The sequence below is a fragment of the Vombatus ursinus genome, unplaced genomic scaffold, assembly GCF_900497805.2.
Source record: "Vombatus ursinus unplaced genomic scaffold, bare-nosed wombat genome assembly UNPS02014859.1, whole genome shotgun sequence".
NCBI lineage: Eukaryota > Metazoa > Chordata > Mammalia > Diprotodontia > Vombatidae > Vombatus > Vombatus ursinus.
Window position 1 is genome coordinate 4,235,675 of NW_020954637.1, and position 15,097 is coordinate 4,250,771.

A 15,097-nucleotide genomic window follows, 5' to 3' on the forward strand; every position below is an offset into this window, starting at 1 on the left:
AATCATGTACCATTTACTAGCTGTGTGATCCTGGGCAAGTCACTTAAATCTTGTTTGCCTCAGTTTCCTCACCTGTAAAACGAGCTGGAGGAGGAAATGGCAAACCACTCCAGTATCTTTGGCAAGAAAATTCCAAATGGGGGTAGAGGTAAGTAGGCTATTAGCAATCTTAATCCAGTTCCTTCTGACTTTCTCTACGTCAGATCTCCACTTGCTTCCTGACTGTCAGTTCCTGGAGAACTCTCCAGGAAGCCCTCAAAACCAGATCAGAAAAGCAAAGAAAGCCCTTTCCCCAAACTAATCCTTCCTGCCCACTCTTGCACATACTCCTTTCTCTTCCCCCTCCCCCCAATTCCAATAGCTAACTCGGGATCCATTTGCTTGGGAATGAGGAACCAAGATACTGTTTGGTACTGCTCCTGGCCAGACTAATTGTATGTGCGAATTTACTTAGGAGAGAACGCTGTCCCAGCCCAGAGTGCCGACACCACCACTGCCTTACAGGGCTGGATGACAGCCAGGCTAGGAGACATTCGATTGTTCAAAAGGTATAACCACAAAGGAGGAAGGAAAACAGCTTGCACAGATAGAGGGAAGCAGTTGCTACAACATCAGAGATTGAGTTCCAAAAGAGGAAGCTTCTGCGCCAACCAATGTTTGGGGCCAAGTTCTTTCAAAAGCAGGCTGATATTGTGGCATTCTGTCCCTGCTCTGGGAACCAAAGATAAAGTCTGTGTCCATGCAGGCCAGGGAAGAAGACAGGAGTAAGGGCAATTATTCAGCTGATTCAGGAAACAGGTTTCTGGGCTCCAATTATCCAAATTGATGGTTTCTGCAGAGCTTAACACCCCCTTCCCCCTCCCTTTCCAGTCAAGTAGGTAATTGCTCAGACCTCCAAACAGAACCAGCTTGTGCGCCCTCACAGCACCTACTGCTATGGGTGTTGTTGTTCAGTCAGATCTGGCTCTTTGAGACCCCATTTGGGGTTTTCTCGGCAATGATACCGAGTGGTTTGCCATTTCCTTCACCTCTGCTGCCTGAGAGGGATTAGGTAGGTGGGTTATGGAGAACTCAACCCTGGCTTTCACTCCCTTACAAAAGTCTCTATAGAATCCTTAATATGTCATGTAGTCTCTGTTGCTTCCTGGGTCATCCCACCAACCCCGCCCGTAGCCTGTATTACTTCATCAACGCGGCTAAACTCAAGGATGAATTCTTGGATTGTAACACCGAAAAACAATCCCATTTCCCTGGCGCTTTAAGGGTCAACCCCATGAGACAGAGACCAGAGTAACCACCTAGTTCAAACCTCACTTTACAGAAGGGAACTGAGAAAGGTGTAATGACTTACAGGCCAATAAGTAGAGCTGGATTTGGACCCAGGTCTCAGGATACCGAATCTAGAACTGGAAAGGACTTCAGCATCTCCTTTAGCATTGGATCATAGGATCCTAGATTTAGAGCTAGAAGGGGCTTTAGGGTCTGATACCTTTGTCTTACAGATGAGGAAACTGAGTCACTAAGAGATTCAGTGATTTTCCTGAGGTCACACAGCTTGTAAGTGGCTCCAAGTTCTGTGTCCTATCCATTAAGCCAAGCTGCCTCTCCATTCCAAGGTCCCCGGAGATTCCATGTCCAGCAGGATTTCCTGTTTCTTGCTGCCTAAGTACCATGAATATTATTAAATCTATTTTACAATTGAGGAAACTGAGGACTAGAGAAGGTCATGGCGGCAGCACTGTGACCTGAACCTAAGACCCCTGAACTTTCAGTTCAGGATTCTTTCAAATTTACCAAGTCCTCACTAAGGGATTTGTGGGTATAGAGGCCAATAGCCCTGACCTTTTGGAGGTAGATGGTTGAGGCCAAGCATGCTTTCCTCCAGAGCACTGCTCAGTGCCTCCAAGCAGAGACTGGATCTACAAGGCTTAGCATCCTCACATCATCCTTGCCATACCATAGTCATCTCTGCCCTTCTAACATAAATAAGTTCCACGCAATGAGGGGCACAGAATTCTCTCTCCAAAAGACCTGGGGTTCAAATTCCAGCCCTGTTAGGTGAACCTGGGCAAGGAACTATCTCTGCACCTCAGTTGGCTGAGGGGGCTGGACTTGATGAAGAAGATCCCGTGAAACAGCTAGGTGGCATAGTGGATAGAGCACCAGGCCTGGAGTCAGAGGACCTGAGTTCCAATCCAGCCTCAGACCAGACACTTGACACTTGCTGTATCACCCTGGGCAAGTCACTTAAACCCAATTGCCTCACCGAGAAAAAAAAATAGACAAAGAAGATCCCTCTGAACCCTATGACTGTGCCTCTCACACAAAGGTCCCACTGACTGGACTTAGTGACTGCCACTTAGGAATGTGCACCCCAGACGAGCTGTGTTGAAAAACTGGATTCTTCTGTCCTTTACTCATGGAAAAACTCCTCAGCATCAACACTCAGAGAGATGAGGAAGAAAACCAGCTGATACAGTCTAGGAACCCCACCTGAAGCTCCCCTGATGCTGTTCCTGGTGAAATGCGCTTCCTTGTTTCAAAAGGCAATAGTCATGAACTACATGCATGGCTGGAGAGCTAAGGCCAAATTCAGCCTGCCATCTTGTTTTTATGCAGCTGAGTTTGCCAGCCCTGGTGCAGGGGGATAGAGAGCGCTGGAATCAAATCAGAGAGGCCTGAATTTGAATCTTGCACCTTGGGTCCTTCCTTGCTGGTTGAGTGACCCTCTGAGCCTCAGCTTCCTCAATAAAATGGAGATGATAACAGCACCTACTACCCCAGGCTGTTGAAAAGATCCAATGAGAATGCATTTAAGGCAACCTTTTAATACACAATATAAAGGTGAGCTGGGTTACACTATTTAAATGATCTAATGCACCAAGTATGTACTCATGCGCTACTATTTAGCCATGCTCCAATTGCTTGGTTGTGTGTATGGGGCCTTTCTTTTTGCTATTGACCTCCTTGGAGCATATGCTTCCCACGGGGATCTCTGAGCCCAAGGTATGGATTCTAGTCATGTTCCATGTTTTCCAGCATGGTTGGACCAATTCCTACAGCTCCAACACCACCAAGGATTTATTGATCACTGATATAATGTTAGGTGGTGAGTATACAGATGCAAACCCTCAAGGAGCTTACATGCTATGGCATGTTACATAGAGACCTGCTGGGAGGAAGCCCTACTTAGCACAGCTCCTGGCGCATTGTCTGACTGACTGAAGCAAACCAGCAAGAGGCCTACAGACGCATCTTCCACTTCTTTCATGGTACAGAAATCAAGGCCCATAGCTTTGTCTTCCATCATCCAGGTAGAAAGTGACTGAGCCAGGACTTGAATTCATTTCTTCCCCTCTAGCTCAACTGCAGTTGGATTATTAAGTTAAAATTTCTTAGTTTGCCCATGTCCTGAGCTCACTGAGTCTGAGTGGCTACCATGGACAAGACCTCGTATACAGCAGAAAAAACTCCTGAGGATGATATATATAATAATACATATCCTCAAAAGAGGGAGATAAGAGCAAGATGTAAAAGTTTTTAAAAATTAATGGAGTTGTAAATTTTGAGAAAGCAACAAGATTACACTGTAGAAATCTAAGGACCGGGTCCTACTTCTAATCACTATGATATATATAAATGATTGACTTCCAAATGTTTCTAATAGAAAATGCAGGCTTTGAGTATGTTTTAGTAAAAATCTCAAAATTGGATTAAGGATTTTACATATAAAATTACGTTAATAATTGTATGTAAAGAAATTTTTAAAAAAATTTTTTTCCTATTTTGAGACAGGACTCATTTTCCAAGTGAGGTCCTCATGGATCCTTTAAGATTTTTCCTTCAACCTATCAATGACATTGTCCATATCAGATACCAGGATCAGGTAAAGTTAGAAAATAGCAAGTAGTCTATAAAAACTGAAAGTTTCAGGTGATTTATGGACTCCTAATTTAATGTTCTTATAGCTCCATTGTTACTAGGATTATATCCATAGGTTTGAACTGGTTTTCACCAGATCAACTACTTACTGTAAAACAAATTTAGGACGTTGTGCCAAATTGTATTAGTCTTATTACTGACTGATTTTAGTAACATTAAATAGGAAATTTTTGCTAGTGACTAGGAACCAGAGAAGTGGATCTGCTAGGAGCCCCCTTCAAAGCTGCTCTATGATATTCATTCCAAGCAATTGATATCATTGATCCAGCAAAAAGCAGCAGAGGAGATGTTCTAATTGAAGCCTACCAGAAGGGCAGCATCTCATTTGCTACCATCTACACAGCCACTAGGTCAGAGGCCCTGACTTGTGCTTCGGTGCAGTGCTTGACTTTTTGGACAACTCTGGAAACAGATTCCTTAGTGCCTTGGGACACCCATATCTTTCTTCCCTGCAAGAGGCAGATCTTGCTATCTGCAAACGCCAGGCCCATTCTTTATCTGACCCTGCGTCTGTGGGTAATGCCCTATGTGGACTCCGCCGCAAAAGTTGCAGCTCTTGGTGATCGTTTACCCTTTGCAGTTTCCCCTTCCCTTGCCTCTGTCTGACTGCATGCTCACAGCTGAAGCATCTGCCCAGGCTGTTGAACAGGCTTCCTGGACTGCCTCTCTTTCTACTGATGACTTTGGGCATCCGTGGTAGCCTTTGAGACATCGGGAGTCAGCTTGGTGTCTTATCTAATCAGACAGCTGATCCCCTCCCAATCTCCTTTGGCCTAAACCCTCCCCTCCCCACCCCCCTTTGCTGTTTAAGCATGTATAAATTCTGTCTGTTTGTTCCTTAGTCACTCAAATCCCAAACCAAGACAAGTTTGATAATTCTGGGGTCCCATTATTCGTGCATCACCCACAATGTTTGCAAAGGGAGGCGACCTGTCATTCACTTATGTGACCTTAGGCAAGGACCTCTGTGGACCTTAATTTCCCAATCTGTAAAATGAGGAAGGGGAATGGTCCCATTCATTTAAACAGCATCTTTTTATTAAGTCTCTACTATATGAAATGCACTGTACTAAGTGATGGGGGAATTATTGTTGATAATGAATTCATTATTTAAAATGAATGAATGAAAAAGCATGTAATGAGTGCTTACCATGTGCCAAAGCTTTATGCTCAGTAGCGGGGATACAAACACAGCCGGGCAATGGCCCTTGGACACAAGGAACTCAAATGCCATCTCCATGGGGAAACTTGCCCTTCTCCCTTGGGTCAGTCATGACCTCCCCTCCTCCACCTCTCCCCCTTCCAGAGCTCTTGGTTTCTGGAAGTTCCCATTGTTGTTTCATAGTCATCTGATCTCCTTGCTAGCTGGATGAGCTCCCTGGGGACAAAATTATAGCTTACAGTAAAAAGACATTTTTCATTCTTTGGTTCAGACTTCCATTCAGAACCATAGTTGTATGCAAGCAATATACAGCACAGCACCCGAACTGAACAACCCTCCTCAATTTCCTTATCTACAAAAGGAGAATTCTCCATTGAGAGATATAGTCTATCCTAAGAAAACTAAGTGACTTGGCCTAAGGTCTTACAGATCAAAGGTTGGATTCGAACACACTCAGAACCTGACTCCAGAGTCAGAGATCCTTATCTTTTGGGAGAACTTTTACAATGCCATATGAATGTCAGCTAAATTATTTCCTTCTTACTGCTCTACAATCTTAGTAACCTTTATATAGGACATACCACCTATTATATCCATGCCTTTGCCATCTCCTGCGTCAATAATCTATGGGCAGCTAGGTGGTACAGTGGATAGAGTGCCAGGCTTAGAGAATCAGGAAGATTCAAACTCATGAGTTCAAATCTAGCTTCAGACACTAGCTGTGTGACCCTGGGCAAGTCACTTCACCCTGTTTGCCTCAGTTTTCACATCTGTCAAATGAGCTGGAGAAGGAAATGGCAAACCACTTCAGTATCTTTCCTAAGAAAATCCAAATGAGGTCATGAAGAGTTGGACACAACTGAATGACTGGTCAGCAACATCAATAATCTACTTCCTTCTCATTCCTGCTGCTTAGAATCAATCCTTCAACTCACCTCAAGTGCTTCCCTTCCACAAGAGGCCTTTCCCCTATTAGTGCCCGCCCCCAATCACCTTGTATCTATTTTGTATAGATCTACATATACACGGGTTGGATTGTTTTCTTTGTATCCCAGTGTCTGATACGTAGAAGCTTAATAAATGCTTGGAGTTCGGGGGCCCTGAACACAGTGTGATTAATAAAAAGTTTGTTGAATTGAACCCAGGAGATATCCTGGCACCTTCCTCACTCTTGACCTCCAAGTAGCTCCCCAAAACTAAATGCTGACAGTCCCTAGTCACCCTCTCAAGGCTAGATTCTAGAATAACTCTCAGGCTTCTTCTGGTCTCACTAGGTGCCCGCATTCCAGCACTCAATTAGCCTGGGGGTTGGAAGAGGGGGTGAAAGAAGCAGGATTCTGTTAAATCTTAGACCAAGTGTGCCATCCATAGCTCAATAGTTCAAACACTGAACATGCTGCAAAAGCTGGGGAGGTCCCAGCCAGTTTCAAATTTAACCCATCAGGGGGAAGGGTACATAAATACCTACGATAATAGGAAAGTGATATGAAAGTAAAGGAAAGGTCTATTCTAATAAGACAAGAGTACACAAAATGCACAATTATCTTTGGTACAAAGGAGAGCGGAATGAGTGCAAGGGGAAAGTCCATGCAAAGTACCAAAAGAAATGTGAGGAGACTTGCAGACAATGGGTGAGAAGTGGGGAAGCAACCTTCTGGGGAAGGAGGTGGCCCCAGAAATTGGGCCTTCAAAGAAGGACAGGGCGAAGAGAGTGGAGTGAGTGAAAGAAAGGCATGAAGCTGAATCTCTGACATGAGACTAAGAAAATGGGGAAGTTTTCTGTACTTTGGATTCCTCTTCTGGGAAATGGGGCTAAAAAGAGCCATGTCATTGTGAAGAAAGTACTTCTGGATTTCTCAAAATGCTTCTGCACATATTTATTCTGTTAAAAGGCTGTTAAGTTCCTGTAAGTAGGGATTATTTATATTTCAGTATCTGGTACCTAGGAGAGAAAATAAATGACAGATAGATGATAGATGGCCAATGAGAATTATTTTTATAGGGTTTAAGGGGAAGTACACTCCAGATATGAGGGATGGACATAAACAAAGGTGTGGAGGTGGGAAAGGGAAAGAATGGATCCCCAAGTCTGGAATGTTCTCCCAGTCTGGCTAAATCCCTGGCTCCCTTCAAAGCAAAAGCTTAAGCACTGCTCATAGTTATTAGCACATTTTTTTTCTCCCTCTTGAAATGTCCTTGCATTATTACTGTGTCTTTCAGTAGAAGATAAGCTTCTTGGAGGCAGGGACTGTTTTGAACTTTGTATCCCCAGCACCTAGTATAGCACCTCGCCCATAGGAGATCTTTAATATTTAAACTGAATAACTGATATCAGGATATCCTTCACCCCCTCTGGAGGCATGAGTACACAAAGGATTACCACTACTCCCCCTCTGGGGATTTTCAGGGATTTTCTCCAGGCGGAAGCACTCCTGGAGAGAGCCCAAGGACTAGAAGGAACTGTCCTCAACACCACATACCCAACTACCTTTGCACCTTTGTCTGAAGACAAGATCTCACTGTCTACATATTTGCAAGATTGTTATGAGAAAGAGGGACTGGACAGATTCTGCTTGAGTCAGAATTCGGAGCAATAGTCATGGAACAAAGTTACAAAGAGGCCAAATTAGGTTTGGAGTAATGAAAAAGTCCAAAAGTAGGTGCATTGACTTCACTGGTAGTGAACTACCCATCACTGGAGTTGTTTAAAAGGAGACTAAATTATTTCTCATAGGTATGGGTTAGGGTTTGGGCAGCTAGGTGGGGCAGTGAATGGAGTGCCAAGCCTGGAGTTAGGAAGACCTGAATGAGTTCAAATTTGGCCTCAGATACTTACTGGCTGTGTGACCCTGGGCAAGTCACTGTACCCTGTTTGCCTCAGTTTCCTCATCTGTAAAGTGAGCTAGAGAAGGAAATGGCAAACCACTACAGTATCTCTGCCAAGGAAACCCCAAATGAAGTTGGGACACCACCAGAAAAAATTCCTAAAAATGACTGAATAATAAGGGTTGGGGTGTAATAGATGAGGTCTCTTGGAAAACCATTTGGAGGTATGTTCCCAAAGTTACTAATCTGTGCATGTCCTTTGACCCAGTAACACCACTTCTAGGCTTATACCCCCAAAAGATCAAAAAGTCACCAAAAAAGACTTTTGCATGGCAGCAAAGGACTAGAAATCAAATGGGTGCCCATCAAATGAGTAGCTGAACAAATTACGGTGTGTGATTATAAGAGAACACTAATGTAAGAAATGATGAAAAGGAATAATTTCAGAGAATCCTGGGAAGACTTGTTTGAACTGATGTAGGGAAAAATCTATATATTAAAAACATACTAAGAACAAGTGACTTTGAAAGCCTTAAAGAACATTGGTTAAGGCAATGACTAACCACGATCCCAGAAGAACAATGAAGCATGCTATCTGTCTCCTGATAAGGAGGGCACAAATTCAAGATAAAGAATTTAACACATGTTTTTTGGATGGGGCTAATCAGTACCTATTTGTTAAGTGGTTTTTTTTTTCTCTTTTCCAGTGGGGGAGAAAATTCGTGATGATTTTAAAAGAAATGAGTTTTTCTCATTGATTGTATAATTGTATTCATCTTTATTTCTTTATGTGCACAGTCAAAGTAATCAACAAGCATTTATTATCTAGCATTCACCATGTGCCTGGCACTGTGCTAAGCACATAGATATTCAGAAAATTCTTGAATAAATGAATGAATCAAACTGTATTGAATAGAGGGCTTGTCACCAGCTATACTATCATGAAAAATGAGGGGGGTTGGACTTACCTCTAAGGTTCCTGCCAGCTCTGACCCTAAGATCCTAGGTGCCAGTGAATTGAGCCTCCCTGTCCTTAATTTGAATTCATCACTATAAACTGTGCTTTCTACTATTTGGAAGCCTTAGGGGTTAGGGAGGGGGAGTGAGGGGTGGAGGGAAGGCAGAGCTGAAGCAAAAGAGGGATTCAGGAGCTGGGCAGGGCTCAAAAATATTCCCTGAATAGAATAAAGGGCAGGGACTTGGAACTCTGCTATTGAAGAGACAACTAGACCAGATAACCTCTAAGGTTCCTTCTGGCTCTAAATCCAATGCCTCTCTAGCCTCTGCTTTCTTAGCTTCTTGACCTGGAAAATCCCACCCTTCCCATGTTGTCTGATTCTCTTGGAAGTTCTTGGGGTCAGCAGGAATTCCAATGCCCAGATCCTGCGGTCCCAAATGAACGTAAAATAATAATGATGATGATAATGATGAGGAGAAAGAACTAAAATCCAAGCCAACCCTGAAGGAACACTGCAATTTTGAGTCAAGCCAAAACTCAAGTTACTGGCATTCAGCAAACAAGCTGGCTTTCCTTGGGCTGCTATAACCACCATCCTACAGTTAGACAAAAGCACATCTGGTTTGACTTCTTGTTCCTCATCTCCCCCTTCTCCCCAATTCTAACCCTTCAAGTTTTTCCCCTAAGTTGGTAAAGCACAGAGAAATGCAAATAAAGGCTTACATATCACAAAGATGCTGAGAATTACAACATGGAAAACTTGAGTGTTTCAACAGCAAATGTGTTCATTGAGTCAAGTCATGAAGGGATGGATGATGGGGACAAGCAGGCACCACCAGCCAGCTAATGGCCACCATATAGGAGCCGGAGAAGAAGCCCAGCACCAGTATATGGCCTCAACCCACCAACCCCCAAAACCTTGGACGTAAGGAGCAATGAATGTCAGGATCATGTCCAAAGATCAAGGGGGGAATAAGAAAAAAAAAAGGGAATTCCAAATGTGTCCATGCACTGTCAGGCCAACTCAGCATTCCTGTGGCAACCTCTTAATTTCCTTACTGAGAATCTGAGTTCTTTCTTTTCCTTTCCCAGGCTTCAGGTTTTACACAAAGAGGATTGGGGAGGTGGAGTGGATGATAAAGACTGATCCTGGAATACCTGAGCATTCCATATGCTGCCTTAGACACCTACTAGCTGTGTTACCCTAGGCAAGTCACTTAACCTCCATCTGCCTCAGTTTCCTCATGGTGAATTGGAGGGTGGGGGCTCAGACTTGAATGGCTTTCCTTCAAGTCATCCATCTAGTTAATATTGGTCAAGACTAGAACACCACCTTCTCCACCCTGGTGCTCTTTCTACTATGCTTTCATTGTCTCATAGAAGGGAAGGACCTTGATATGATTGCCCAACTAAAGCTTTGTTGACCACCACCACTCATCCTTTTCAGCAAGCTACATTCACCTTGCTGAAACCTCCTTTGCTGATGAGAAGCAAAAAAAAAGCCAAACGCCATTATTCAGGGGTTGGGGTGGTCAGGAGACCCTACTTTGTGGGCCAACAGGGCCCCGGGCTCTACTTGTCTACATTTTGGCTACTTCACTGCCTATTAGCACCTCCAGGTATACAGAGGAGGCAGGAAAGTCAGATGCAAAGGTGATCTAATGAATTACTTGTAAGAAGGCTGAAACCCAGCCAAACATCACTAAATAAAGTAAGGGTAAGGGAGCTAGAAAAGCAATATCTTGTAGGAGCTGGAGGAAAAACCAAATTGCATAATGTGTGTCTGTGGCGGGGGGGGGCATAGTTTTATGATTTTTAAGGCTTGGACACTGAAGAGACAAATCATGGAGATCAGTCAACTCATGGAACCACTACTGAAGGATTCGTGATAGATCCAACTTTAAAATTGGAATTTCTAACTTGAGTGCTCAGAGTTCCAAGGATTTCTACCTAGAAGACCCTTAGGGGCCAGTGGGAGTCAGGGGGTAAAAGAGCATGGGCTTTAGAGTCAGAGGGGCTGGTTTCAAAACTGCCACTTACGGCCTGTGTGAACTTCAATCTCTCAGGATCTCGGATGACCTCAATTGTAAAATGGAAGCACTAGACCGAATGTCCTTCCAGCCCTAGCTTTCTTATTCTAGTCTAGCCACCTTGGATGACACGTGAGAAAGCACAAGATTTAGGTGAAGGGATTTGTTATAGAGTTAGGAATTCGAACCTAGATCTGGATTCCAACTCCAGTGCTTTCCATTCAAATAGGAATCCTCTCCAATGGATCCTGACTTCTTGTGTGTTGAATATTCAATTAGCCTCGGAAGATGAGGGGAAGTGGGAGAAATCAGGAAAATCAGGGAGAAGGGAACTTCCATTCCTGGAGCTGAATTGTGTCAGAACATTTAGCCTAACTCCACACCTCAACAGAAATCCCCTCCAAGTCAAAATACAGCATGTAGTTGCCCAGTCTCTGCTCACAAATCAAATGAATGAAATTTTACTATATCACCCAGTGACATGCTCTTGACCTGGTTTCTCCATGCCAACTAGCTTAGACCATCTCATTTGGCACAAGGCTGGCTGAAAGAAATCAGTGGCAGAAGCTGTTTCCTTAGCTTGCCCCTGGCTCAAAAAACTCCAGGCTCCTAAATGAGGGCTTGCTGAGTTCACTTTTAGGTCTTTAGCCATTCAGGGTATAGAGGTTGGGGTAAAGTGGGGGGGGGGGAAGGGAGGAGGGTGGTAAAGCATTGAAAAGGATGGAGGATGAGGGAGGAGCAATGTCCAGGCAACAGAATTGCCAGAGTTAACAGGGGAGGAGGGCTATAAGGCTGGCCTGGCAAGCATAGATAGGGTAAGACAGTGAGGGTCAGGAAGGAGGAGGGGATCGTGGAGAGACACAAAGGGGGTTCCAGACTAGGTGAGCACCCATTCTTTATCAGCAGTTTCTTTCCATTCCCTCAGTCAGATGGTCAGGAGGGAAGATGGCATCTGTTGGTGGGGGAACTTCTCTAGAAACCTAAGAAGAGCTTTTAGGACCTGCTCTGGCTCTAGGAGCCCTGGGTCCTCAGCAACAAGCATTTATTGAGCTCCTACTGTATGCCAGGAACTGGGAGTTGGGGACACAGATAAAAAAAAAACAGTCCCTTCTCTCAAAGAGCTTATATTCTATCAGGGCAGAATGGAATGAGCCTTGGATTTAGAGTGAGAAGACCTAGGTTTGAATACTGGCTCTATAGTCTAAGAGATAAGTGACTTTCTACTTTCCCCACCTCCAAAAAAAAAAATGAGCTCCATTTCTAACCCACCTCTACACTGTATTTATTTACTGGTATCTCCACCCTCAAATCAAATCAGATAGTTGTTCTGGCTAACTAGATACTAAATACCTTTGCTTCTAGGTTATCCCCCACCTTCTAAATTTCAATACCCTGGGTCACTAAATAAAATCTGATTCTTAGTTTCTTCATCTGTGAAATGGGAGCAATATTTCTAGTATTCACATTATATAGTGTTGTCATGAAAAGTACTATATCGGTTATCCTCCTATTCCCAACTTTTTCTTAGGCTAGTGAATATCTAGACTATATATATGTGTGTGTGTGTATGTACATACATGTATATATAACATATAGACTGGAGAGGTCTTAGCACATAGAATGCCAGAGCTGGGAGGGACATTAAGCAATTCTCTGCTAATTAAGCAATTCTCTGCTCATTAAGCAATTCTCTGCTCATTAAGCAATTCTCTGCTCATTAAGCAATTCAATCCCCTCGATTTACAGATGAGGAAACTGAGGCCCAGTCCCTCTGGGAATAATATGCCAAGAGGTTGGTTGAAAAACTCAGGGGAGGAGGATGGGGAAGGAGGAAGGAGGAGGGAGGAGAGGTGGCTGCCATCAGTTCAACTTGGCCCTACCTCCCAAGGTAGCCGTAGGGAAGGTCCTGTTCCCTCCCGGCTTCTCCCTCCTGCTGGGCCACCATATCTATAGCCTTGGCCACAAGATTATCACTGTCATTGGTTCCAAAATCTAGATTCAGTAGGGATCTTCGAAGTCATCTAGTTCACCCTCTGTACCTTCTCTCACAGCTTTCTCCCATCGAGGGACTTGGGACTCATTTGGGGGACAAAAGAGATCACTGTGCCTTCTACAACCTGCTTTTCAAAGCACCGGTGACCTCCAAGGGATTGATTGAGTGTAGCGGGAAAAGTCCAGCGTTTGGAGTCGGTGGATCTCGGTTTGGATCCCAGTTTTGCTACTTGCTGTTTGGGCCTCAGTTTCCCTAACTGTAAAATCAAGGAGTTGCCACAGCTAACCTCCAATGTCCTTTCCAGCTCTGCTCTCCGGCGGTCTCTGGCTCTCAATCCTAGACCTCGCCGGCTCACACTCCCTGCGGCTATCTTCAGACTTCTCCCGCCCCCATCCTCCCCTCTGACAGTCTCCGGCGGTCCCTGCCGTCGCGTGGCCACCACAACGCCGCCTAGCATCGCCCCTCCATCTATCCTTTCCCTAGCAGGGACCGACACACACACACACACACACACACACACGCACTCACTCACTCACTCACTCACTCACTCACATAGCCCAATACACCCCTCGGTCACTGGGTAGAGGTGCCCAAACTTCCCAAGAGGCCTGGGTGGACAGGGATGGGGGCTGCAGCGTGCAGCCTGCTCCCACATCTTACCTGTTCTTGCCAGAGTTGGACGCCAACCTTGTGCAAGTTAAGAGTTGAACTGAATTGGGAGCCGGGAATCCTGGGTTCGAAGTTCAAAGTCCCCTTTCGCGCTGGGTTGCACGCTAGAGCGGATGACCCCAGTCCCGGCTCCCTGCAGCTTTTAAAGGCAGCAGTCCCAGGGGATGGCAAAGCCGAGCGGCCCCTCATCACCCGGCCCCTCATCACCCTTCCCCTCCGCCCCCTCCTCCGCCCCCTGCCCGCCCCCAGGCTGGAGGGAGGTGGAGAAGGAGGAGGAGGGGGCAGGAAGGGAGAGGAGGAGAAGGAGGACAAGAAAAATGAAGAGGAGGAGGAGGAGGAGGAGGAGGAGGGGGAGGAGCAGCAGAAGAAGGGGGAGGAGGAGGAGGAGAAAAGCCCGGGAGCTGTCCGAGGCACGCGGCTCCGAGTGCCCCCTGCCGCCCAGAAGCAGGGGTGGCGGGCCGGGGAAAGCTGGCTCTGAGCCCCGGCCAACCTCCTGTCTAGCTCCTGCCCAGGGCTGCCGAGGCGCCCGCGCACCTCACCCTCCATCCTCTCGTAGGACCTGTCTCCTTCCCTTCCCCCCATTCTACAACCCACACCCCACTCGTGGCCTCCTCTTGCTCTTCCCCCTCAGGTCTTTCAGAAACCACTAGTGTGGGAATGAGCGTAACTGAATCAAGTCGTAACTCTGCACTAGGCTATCTGTGAGATGAGGGGAAATCAGTACACCTCGATATTCTCTAGCATCTCTCGCTGCCCTAAATCACATGATCCTCCCCCCCCCCCCCCCCCCCCCTCCTTGCTCTCGCCCCCTTTCTACCCATTAACAACCTCCGACCTTTCCTCCCCTCCCAATTCGGATGCCTCCCTCTCAATGATCTTGCTTCCTTCCTCCTCTCAGCTTCCTTCAGCCTTCTCCCCATTTCCTTCCTCTTTTCTCTTCCCCTTCATTTCATCGGACATACCACCCTTCCTTGGAGAAGTCAAGTTTTGGAGAAAGTTGGAGAGAAGAAAGAGGAAAGAGGGGACCTGGAAACCAGGGCAACCGCCTCCCCCAAACTAAAGGCTCTTTCTTCCTTCTGTGGTACTAAGAGAGGAAAATCATAGATTTAGGGTGGTTAAAGGTCGAGTCTGATTTTACCGGTAAGGAAACAGGTCCAGGAAAGTCGAATGATTTGCCCAGTCACACAGCTAGCCGGTAACCGAGGCAAGATTCAAACCTAGGTCTTTCTGACTCCAGATACAACACTCTAGTCCCCTGCATCAAATTGCCTGGAGTAAGAGTGTGTAAATCACAGAACGTTAGGGCTGAGGAGGCCTTAGACAACAGAACGTTTGATGTAGAAGACACTTTTGAGATGACCAAGTTTAGTCCTCATTTTACAGATAGTACAGAGACCCAGTGAATTACCCAAGGTCAAAAAATTAGTAACTAGTCCAGGGATTATGGTATGATACACGTGGAAACTGAAGTCTAGAGGGGTTGATAACAATAGCATGTGTATATAGCTTCTATGGTT

The 15,097-nt window shown here is 45.5% G+C and overlaps 1 protein-coding gene across 1 annotated transcript in view; it reads right to left on the bottom strand.

Moving 5' to 3' along the window:
* ALPL (alkaline phosphatase, biomineralization associated) overlaps positions 1-13,793 on the bottom strand; it is a 51,949-nt gene extending 38,156 nt beyond the window's left edge. Inside the window, exon 1 of the mRNA XM_027841445.1 lies at positions 13,572-13,793. The gene's annotated coding sequence lies outside the window, so the exon portion shown is untranslated. The remainder of the gene's footprint in view (positions 1-13,571) is intronic.
* Between the last annotated feature and the right edge of the window lie 1,304 nt (positions 13,794-15,097).